Source organism: Anser anser, assembly GCF_964211835.1.
Source record: "Anser anser genome assembly, chromosome: 11".
NCBI classification, from domain to species: domain Eukaryota; kingdom Metazoa; phylum Chordata; class Aves; order Anseriformes; family Anatidae; genus Anser; species Anser anser.
Window position 1 is genome coordinate 6,763,076 of NC_139732.1, and position 10,946 is coordinate 6,774,021.

The window sequence follows — 10,946 nt, forward strand, 5'->3', positions numbered from 1 at the left end:
AGATCCTGAGGGATTAGAGCTTAGTAGAAGCTAATAAAGACTGTAAACAATTTGAAAGCAGTAGCAGTTTTCAAACGACTATGCATGCAAAACAAAATGTGGTAGAAAGAAAAAATGCATGAGGTGAGTCGAGGTCTTCAGCACAAGGTGCAGACCCAGCCATGGCTGCTGAGCCCAGTGGTATGGCTGCAGCCAATGGCAGACCTCCCGCTTGTCCCCAGACGTTTCCTCAGTGATCTGCTCCAGGCTAGCTCAGGAAATAGGACCTGGCTGAGGCCCACCTCCCCCATCAACAGTACAGGAATTAAAAGTTTTGGAGGGCAAAAGGTTGCCAGGGCAACCTGAGAGCACCTTGCTCTTCAGGCAATTTTTGGTGGGATGGAGCCACACTGCTCTAGGGGCACTGAGGCTGCCCAGCGGAGGCAGGGCTGGCACTGCAGCTCTTCAGGCCCCCCAGGACCCCCCACTGATGCCGCTTTTTGTGCTGCAGGGACCCTATGCCAGTGTGTGGCTGCCAGGTCCAGGCTGGGCCTGAAAACAGCAACACTGAGGTGCTGCTCAGGGCACGATGGAGCTGCCTACTGTGAGCAACTGCAGAAAGGGACACTATGGAAAAACAAAAACAGGGTGGTGCCGGGTTTGGAATCAACCCAGCTGCACAGTGAGGGCCTGAGGTGCTGGGGCAGCAGCACGTAGGCTTGTCTGGGAGCAGCGAGGGAAGCCCTCCGGCTGTCATTCCTGCCTCAGCCCACATGCAGCTCTGCAGGTGCTCATGAGCTGTGACAAAGACATTTGATGTGTTTTATAACTCAGCTAGTAGTACAATTAAAACATATACAAAAAGCCAGGGGGAGAGGGGAGCATTTTCTGGCCCTGATAGTCAACTTTTGCATCCACTTTAATGGTGGCTACAGTAATTTGATAACAGATATTGGCATTTATGTATGTTTACAAATGTGAAGTAAACTCCGTGTGTGTGGGCATGCAACTGTTCTCTATACGTTATTGTTGATGCTGTCTTCGTTGACATCCATTAAGCCACAGATCTTCCCCAGCCAGATGCTGCCTTCACTGAATTAATGTGGTGACAATGGCTGAGGTTACAACATTACTGATCTGTGGGGGGATGCAGCATGGCAGGAACAAGGATGTGTGCAAGGGCCCTCCTACTGCAACCTAGCGGCATCTACCCCTACTGGAACCTAGAGACAATGCAATGGGGAGTTCAGGGAGGCCTTTAGAGAGCCCTGAGAGGCTTCCAGGGGATGCAAGAGCACACTTGAGAGCCTTATGATTTCTCAAGGTTGTGTTAGAGCACAGTGGGGCTCTAGAGTCATACTGGAGGCCTCCCAGGGCCCTCCAGTGCATTCTCAGGTTCCCTAGGAGCCTTCTATTGGCCCCTAGAAGCATCCCAGGGGCACTTACTGTAATGTAATGCCCCCTGGAAGCCTCGCAGGGCACTCCAGTGTGCTCTAGGGCACACTTGACGCCTTACTGGGCCCCACTGTGTCCTCTGGCACCAGTTAGAGGCCTCCTACAGTTCTGCGCTGTCCTACGGTGCTGTAAATGCCTCACAGTACACCCTAGAGGCCTGCAACAGCCCTCCACTTGACTCCAGAATCTCCGAATGTATACCAGGTCCCCCCAGTGCACTCTAGCTCCCACTGAAAGCCTCCCAGTGCCCCCCACTATCCTCTAGGATTCCCTAAGTGCGTCCCAGTGCAGCCTTGAGGTATTCCATGGCCCTCCAGTGTACTCTAGTGACATTTCTAGGCCTTGCAAGGCCTGTTGGTGTACTCTAGCGCTACTTGAAGGCCTTGCAGGACACTCAAGTACTCTCTAGCGTCACCTACTGGCATCCCAGTGCCCCCGAGTGTGCTCTACTGCCCCTGAGTGGCTCCCCAACACTCCTGGTTCACTCGAGTGTCCCCCAGATGCCTCCCAGTGCCTCCCAGTGTCTTCTGTAGCCAATTAGATGCCTTGTCCACCTCTCCACTATCTTCCAGGTTGACCTGAAGCAATCCCAGTGCAAACTAAAGGCCTCTCGTTGCCATTCTCTCTGCTCTAAAGGCTCTACAAGTTTACTTAGCTCCTGCAAGGCTTCAAGTGGTGCTAGAGTACACTGGGAGGCCCTGCGAGGCCTAGAAATGTCTCACCAATCCCAATCACTTGGGGCCCCAAGGGGTGTCTAGTGTGTCTTAGAGTGCACTGGAGAGCCCTGCTGTGTCTCCACAAGGTGCTTAGAGCACACTTGGGGACACTGGGAGTCTTTTAGAGTGTGCTGGACTCCACTGGAAGGCCCTGGATGACTCTTGGGTACACTGGGAGGCCTCTAGTGCTCTCTAGAATGTGGTGGGGGTTCTAGAAAGCCTGCTGGGGATACTAGAGGGCACTGGGGACCATGGAAGGCCTCTAGAGTGCCCTGGAAAGATTCAAGAGGGTGCAAGAGCTCACCAAAGAGCTCTGTAAGGTCTCCCAGGGACATTAGATTACACTGGGAGGCCCAGGAAGACTCGGGTGCATGGAGAGGCCTCTAGTCCTCCCTTGAGTGCACTGAGGTCCCTGGGACATCTCTAGCACATTCTAGAACAAACTGGGAGGGGTTAGGAGGCATTTGGAAGTGGTAGAAATCACTGTGAGGCCCTGGGAGGCATACAGGGGACACTAGAGTGTGTGGCTCTCCAGTGTGCTCTAGTGACATTTCTAGGCCTCGCAGGGCCTCCCAGTGTACTCTTGCACCACTCGAAGCCTTGCAGGACTCTCCAGGGATCTCTAGAGTTGCTACTGGCATCCCAGTGCCAGTATTGTTATGACCCTAACTCAACACCAACCCCAGCTAAGTCTCCCATGAAATAGCGCTCACAACAGAAGCCTTTTGGTAGCCCTCCACTTCCTTTGGCAGCCTTTATACAACCCCACTCAGAACAGGACTCTGCGCCGAGCCACTTGCCCACACTGCACTCCTGGACCCTGGGCATGAGGACAGTGACACTCAGCATCTCACCGAGGGTACAGGATGCAGAAATGCATTTTGTGACACCCCCACATCGTCTGTGGCAAGGCAGTGAAAGCCAGGGACACCTGAAGGCAGCAGCTATGTAAATAGACTTTTTGTAAATGTGAAAAGTACGCTGACAGTCAGCCCCTACTTACCCAAATGCTTTGCAAACTTTGTATGTTTATGTTTCCAATTTTTGAGTCCTCTTTTCTTCCCATCCTAGTTATCACTCATTTTCAGCAGACGCCCAGTTTCATGAAGAAATGAGACACCTGGGAATTTAAGTATAAATTGCATGTAAGTTCCACAGTCGTTTCTTTTGCAACAGTATTGAAATTGCTTGGATTCACCTTCCCTTTCCAATGAGACCGGTTCCTATGCTAGTGCTCACGCATTAAGATGCTACCAGCTAGGTAGTACCTCAAGTGCCACGCTGTTTTTTTTTTTTTTTAACCACGCAGATTTCCCACCTATCCAAGTAATTTGCAAAGGTAATTTTCTTTCTACTCATCTATTACAATAAATCAATGAATAAATAAATGATAATGCAGCAATTAAATGTGTAATGAGATGGGTAAGAACTATTAATAAATGCAGAGCTAGTTGCCCAAAGGTGAACAGACTTACCCTCTCTTCTTACAAGCCAAGTAATGAACTTTCTATGATGGAGAAACAAGCAGCTGCTAAACATGTAAATGAAACCAAGGTATATACAAGTTCACACTACAATGCTGTTCTTCAGCCTCATTATTATTGCCACATTATCAGTTCTCCTGTGACTTTTTCTCTGAATATTTAAAGATAGGGTGGGGGGGGATATGCAATTATTTTTAAACACCCTTCTGCCAAATGACTGTCTGAATCAACCCAACGGTGCTGCTGAGGTGTTGGCTCACTTTGGGACCCTATGCCGTGCAGTGCAACGGAGTTTTATCTGAGCGAAGCTACTCCAGAACCAGTGTTGTTCTGCAGGAAAAAGCCAAAAGAAAATGCAGAAATTCTGAAATTCCATGAGATCAGAAGTACTTTTTTTCTTTTTAAAACGAAATCCAGCATTATTTAGTATCAAAGCTGAACAAATCAACACAGGGAGGGTAGATACTAATGTTTCTTCTCAGTTTATAAATTATAATATTACTACCCTGTACACAGTCGTTTGGTACTGCCAAAATGAAAAAGCAGAATGCTCTTAATACTTTTTTGCCTCAGAGTTCTTGCCACTTAAGTAGGAACGCTCTGGGATACTTCACGCTTCTTCATTTTGTGTCTGTCTTCAATGTTTTTTTCCGTTCAACATTACATGACAAAGGGTTACCCTTTCATACAAAACTCCCTTACTGCTTACTTCAATAACCACAACAGGTTGCCATTTCACCCCCACTCTTTACTGAAAGTGTGCTCTCTGCCTGTTCCATGTTTGCATGTGTTCAGCTGCATATATGCTTCACTGTACAAGATCACATTATTCAGAAAATTTGTTTTCAAAGGAATGATTGGTGCATTTATTCTTTTTGTCCCAGTCCGAGTTGATAATGGCAGGATTAATCCATTAACACAGGAGTGAGGAGATACAGCATTACCCAGAATGTCAACTTGTTTATCTAAAACTTTCATATACTTAGAAGAAAAAGGGTTGCCCCTCTACCCCCTTGCATACTGTTTGAGAATTTCAAGGGCAGCTCCTTAGTTAGCAGAGACTTCAGTGAAGCTACAGTGCTTGATTTATTATAATACATGTCAGGTAACAGAATTATCTTAGCAAATTAGTTTGGCTGGTGGGAAAGCTGGCCAGCAGATAAGGTGCAGTGCTGACGTTTGACCTGATGTGCAAATGCTTCTGCTGGAGTCTGGCAGCTTCACAGTTGAGGATGAGTCGCAGCACACAGAAAGTGCTCAGGAAAGAAGAAACAAACCAGCCATGAAGGTGGCCAGGAACTGCATGCAGCATGCTACCTGGGAACATTGTCCCTGAGACTGTCTGGCTGCTGAGCCTTTTTTTTTTTTTTTTTTTTTTAAAATTCAAACACTCAGCGGAAGGCCACTTCACAGAGGAAACTGGACAAGTTTGTTTGTTTTTTTTTTTTCCTCCCAAATCTCGTACTGCAGTCATGGAAATTTAATTGCATTTATCAACTGTAATGAAGCAATTTCTTTGGCTTTCCGTGGCTGCACCTGTCTGGGTCTTTAAAACACAGCAAAAGCTGGTATGATGGGATCCTGCAGTAGGCAGTTGACCTATGGAGCTTTGAATAGGGACTCTTATTAAAAAAAAAAAAAAAAAAGTTATATGCAGGATCTTTTATCCAGTAAATCCAAAAGCATCTAACTCTCCCCCAGCACTTCACTGACTGCTACTACTTCACCTGTCTACATGGGAAAAAAAAAAAAAGAAATACCAAAGCCTTTAATGACGTTGAAGAATATGTTATATAGCACTGAATGCACCTGTCTCTGTAGTAGTGCGCAGAAGCTGTTTAAAAACAGGCAGAAAAAAAAAGAAAAAAAAAGATACAAGCAGATATGAAAAACTCAGGTTTGAAAGGACTTTAGTTTGGGAATTGTCATTAAATGCATTTGGGTTTGCGCGTGTGCACCCAGGTGGTTGCAGAAAAGGCACAGTAGTGACACAACAAAGCAGGATTTTGCCCTGCGATTACCTCTCAAGCCCCAGGACACCCACGGTTTGGTCAGGGATGCTGACTCTGATGCACAGCCCAAAATTTTGGAGCTTAGCGGAGGACTAGATTTTTCTGCACTAGTCAGGCGCCACGTAAGCTCACAACTGCTGACTTGTGGAAGACTCCATCATAAGAACAGACCAAGAAACGAGCATGGAAGTCCTGATCCCCACAGCAAATGGTCTCAGTGGCTGGTTGAAGCTTTGCCACTTGTGGCACGCCTGGATCAACACGCGTGTCAGCAGGGTGTGAAATGATTGAATAATAGGAGTTTTGCAGCTTGCTTGGTAGCACTCGTCCTGTATTCACAGAGGGCAGGAAATGTGCTAGACCTTCTACAGCCAGAACCAATGGCCACCTCCTTCAGTTCTTACAACAAGTGTGGGGAAACGGAATGATAAACAGAGAGAGCAATGAAATGGTAAATGGGGAGAGAGGAGAGGGAAAAGGATCCCTTTTTGCCAGGTAAGAACTCAGTGATAAATAGGTCTGTGCATGTTCCCCGTCTCATTCCTCACTTGCCAAGTCTGATGCTATTTTCATTAGGTCATGTTACCATACATGTCATCTTATACAAAGGTGCAGTATAACACAACTGGAGGTTGAGGTGCTTGTAGTGAACACAAATGAGCTTGTAATGGTCCATCTGCTTTGATTTTATTTAGTGATCCCTCAAGGGCTGGGAGCTAGAGTGAGAATAACAATGCTTCAACCCATCTGCTATTGTAGTACCAGCTCCAGTTGAATTATCACATGTTCTGAGTGGCTGGCATATGCTGTGACATAAAGCTACAAGAAAGTGTTGCTCTCCAGCTGTTGTGTTGACAAATACTTTTCAGCCAGTCATTAAGTTCAGCTCAATAACCAGGAAGCAGCTAAAAGTTGGTTATTATTTGATTTTATTTTAAGCATTAGAAATCACTAGCATGATATATTTTATTTAAAAATGTGTCACTAAGGGCACACATTGTATATGAGCTCCAACAATAAAAATTTCTTTGTGACGGCCATAAATTTTTGTGTTATAGGATCGGATGGGCATCTCTGTAACGGACAGTGTAAATCTTAGTGATGAAACTATGGCTAACCTTGTTTTAGAAGCAGCACATCTGAAGCAGTGTGCGTATAAACTTGTTGGCTTCGTGGTGCTATGGGCCATAAGCATGCTTGACTACAGAAAGGAAGACTCAGAAGGAGACTGTGATCTGAGGCCACACGCAGTGCCAGACAGCAGGACTGTCTCTAAACTGAAGAAGAGGAAGGCAGGAAGGGATGCGAGTAGAGACATTCATCTGCTGGAGGCAACAGGTTCCCAGGGCTCATCTGGCCTTGCACCTCATCTGCAAGGTGCAGTTGCTAAAAGCGGCCACAAATTCTGCCTTTATGCCCCCTTCCCTGTTGGTGGCCTGCGGAAGAGCTCAGAGTGAAGACACTCTGGAGGCACCCTGATTTCACAGAATCACAGAATCATTTAGGTTGGAAGAGACGCTCATCCAACCTCTGACCTAATAGTAACAAGTCCTCCACTGAACCATATCACTAAGCTCTACATCTAAACGTCTTTTAAAGACCTCCAAGGATGTTGACTCAACCACTTCCCTGGGCAGCCCATTCCAATACCTAATGAAACTTTCAGTAAAGAAGTTCTTCCTAATATCCAACCTAAACCTCCCCTGGCACAACTTTAGCCCATTCCCCCTTGTCCAATCACCGGGCACGTGGGAGAATAGACCAACCCCGACTTCGCTACAGCCTCCTTTAAGGTACCTATAGAGAGCGATAAGGTCACCTGTGAGCCTCTTCTTCTCCAGGCTGAACAACCCCAGCTCCCTCAGCCACTCCTCGTAAGACTTGTTCTCCAGACCCCTCACCAGCTTCGCTGCCCTTCTCTGGACTTGCTCGAGCACCTCGATGTCCTTGTAGTGAGGGGCCAAAACTGAACACAGTACTCGAGGTGCAGCCTCACCAGAGCCGAGTACAGGGGGACAATCACTTCCCTAGTCCTGCTGGCCACACTGCTTCTTATACAGGCCAGGATGCTGTTGGCATTGTTGACCACCTGGGCACACTGCTGGCTCATATTCAGCCGACTATCAACCAGTACTCCCAGGTCCTTCTCTGCCAGGCAGCTTTCTAACCACTCATCTCCCAGCCTGTAGCACTGCTTGGGACTGTTGTGCCCCAGGTGCAGGACCCGGCACTTGGCCTTGTTGAACTTCATGCAGTTGCCCTCAGTCCATTGGTCCAGCCTATCCAGATCCTCCTGCAGAGCCTTCCTACCCTTGAGCAGGTCAACACACACACCTAACTTGGTGTCGTCTGCAAACTTACTGAGGGTGCACTCGATCCCCTCATCCAGATCATCGATAAAGATATTAAAGAGAACTGGCCCCAGTACTGAGCCCTCGGGGACTCCACTAGTGACCGGCCTCCAACTGACTGGATTTGACTCCATTCACCACAACTCCTTGGGCCCGGCTACCCAGCCAGTTTTTAACACAACAAAGTGTACGCCAGTCCAAGCCATGAACAGCCAGTTTCTTCAGGAGAATGCTGTGGGAAACGGTGTCAAAAGCCTTACTGAAGTCAAGGTAGGCCACATTCACAGCCTTTCCCTCATCCACTTTAAAAAAAAAAAAAAAAAAAGCACGTCACTTTGTCATAGAAGGAGATCAGGTTCGTCAAGCAGGACCTGCCTTTCATAAACCCATGCTGACTGGGCCTGATCGCCTGGTTGCCCTGCAAGCGCCGCATGATGACACTCAAGATAATTTACTCCATGAGCTTCCTTGGCACCAAAGTCAGACTGACAGACCTAAAGTTTCCTGGGTCCACCCTCTGGCTCTTCTTGTCGATGGGCCTCATGTTTGCTAGCTGCCAAAGATTTGCTGCCAGATTTGTACCCGTATGTAACACTTGCTTCAGAGACAGCCTGCTGCTAAGGGTAGGGGTCGAAGGGACTGGTAAGGAGGCATAACCAGCCTCTAAATGATGTCACTGAACCCTCAGCGCTGCCGCTAACCCGGCAAGGCAGTGCATGCTCTCTGGAGCATGGCTCTTGTGCGTTTCTGTTAACCATTGCATTAAGAGCTCAGTTCTTAAATATGACTTATGCTTGTATTTTTTCTCACAAGAAGAATAGGCCCTGTTCACACTGCAGCATTTCATTTCTCGAGGCTTGTATTTCCTATTGTATCCAAAGACCTGTGGGTGCCAGCTGTCGCGGGTGCTGCCGTTGTATTATGATCCCCTGGCTAGTGCAGGAATTGTTGATTACGTTGCCTTTTGAATCAGTTGATTACCGTGAATAATAGGCCAAAAAGGCTGTCAGCATTTTGACTTTAACTATAACTGTTACAATTAATTATGGGCTTAATTAGCATATATGCCTAGCAGTAGAGCATATCATACTTCATGGCTAACAGATGATCCTGCAGCTGTAACAGAAAGCGTGATACAGGTTGGGATACAGATAGTTATTAATAAATGGGTTCTATTGTTTGAGGTCCTTATTTACCCAAATTAGCAAGCATGACATAATCAACCCAAACTGTATAATTTATAATAATTGATTTCATTTTGACTGACCACCAGTCGGGCCTACTACATGCCCTCGGAAGAAAAATAGCCCTATTAGGATAAGTTTAATCCTAAACATAGCTAATGAATCCTATTACTTTAAGGTCATATTTGAAGCTTTTGTTAATTGTCAGAACCATTTTAAATTGATTAGAGTTAAATTAAATCAATGTAATGTTTAGAAAAACAATATTTCTAATGGATGAGGCCAAGCTGACCTCGAATAAACATATTTATCAACCGATTTCAGTGAATGAGAAGGCTAGCATCTGGGCTCATAATTCACGATTGTCTATAATATGGGAAATGTCACTATCTAGGCAATTAATTATGTCAGGTAATAAATCTGTTGCTCACAGTTGAGCGTTTGCCTGTTGGGGTGACGATTCCCTCAGCAAGTTTATGATGTTTAGAGACACTCTCTCCCCCCCCAAACCCACACTTTACAGGAGCAGAAAAACTATAGACAACATCAGGGAGAAAGAATGTGGAATATTTTCCTAGCTGTCAACACTTAGCCTTTCCTAGCCTGACAACATGCCAAACTGCAATAACTTGGTATGGAAACATGGTCATTTGGAGTACACGGACACCCTACGACGAAGAAGTTTTGCTGAACTGTCCAGCAACATTTCCCAGGCTGGAGAGGTCAGGAGGTGTTAACATTTCCTTACGGACCACCATGGTTAAGTGATTGGTTTGTGGTAAATCACTGAGAGGCAAAATGCGTAATGACTAAAGAAATATATGCCTTGTACAAGCTTGAGAGTTTCAGAAATTCAGAACAGATAACTTGAGCTAGGTAGGCTACAAGCTATTTCACAGCTAACGATGGGTACAGTTCAATACAACAGGGCGTAGGAAAAATGATACACAAGTAGGCTCAAATTAACATTAACCTGCATTCAGCAGCTTAGGAAAAATTCTGGCATTATTGTGACTGAATGCTCTCTGTTCAGTGGTTTGTCAAAAACAAAACAAAACAGGTAAACTAAATATTCATAAAGAAAGTGAAGGAAGTGTAAGAAAGCTGTATAAAAAATGGTGCAACAGTAGTCAAGAGACGGGTAAATTCAATCTGAATAGTATCACGTGTGCAGCACAAGCTCTCTTACATTGAACAACTCGCAATGGAACCAATAAGGCTGAGTATAAATGACAAAACATTTCTATCGGAAAGATGTATGAAAATTGAGGAAAAGTTGAACAAATTGAAAAGAACCTGTAGAAGTTCAAAAAACAAAGAGAAACAGAGGTCATCAGGCAGAATTAGATCCTTGCGTGAAGCACCAAGCACCCTATGGACAGGGTGTCCTGATCTCCGCTGCTTCCCTCACAGAGGCTACAAGCCAGAAAAGGCCCCGCTCCCACATTCCCTTTCCCACCAAGGGATAGGTTTCAGTTCACACAGTTCAGCTTCCCTCATGCTTTGCCATGACTCAACTTTATTGACTGGATTGCCTGTGTTGACACGGTGAAAAGCAGCTGCCCTGCCACCACTTCTGTTCAGGTTTAGCACAACTCATCACAACGGGTGAAATACAGCTCCTTGTATTTGGACAAAACTCTTACATCCCACTATTTGCATTACTGAGAATAAGACATCGAGCTATAGTAAAAGAGTGTGCGCATCCTTAGCGTGCACAGACTTCATTTAGTGTGGGCTGAAGCTGCCACTTCAACTCCTTGGC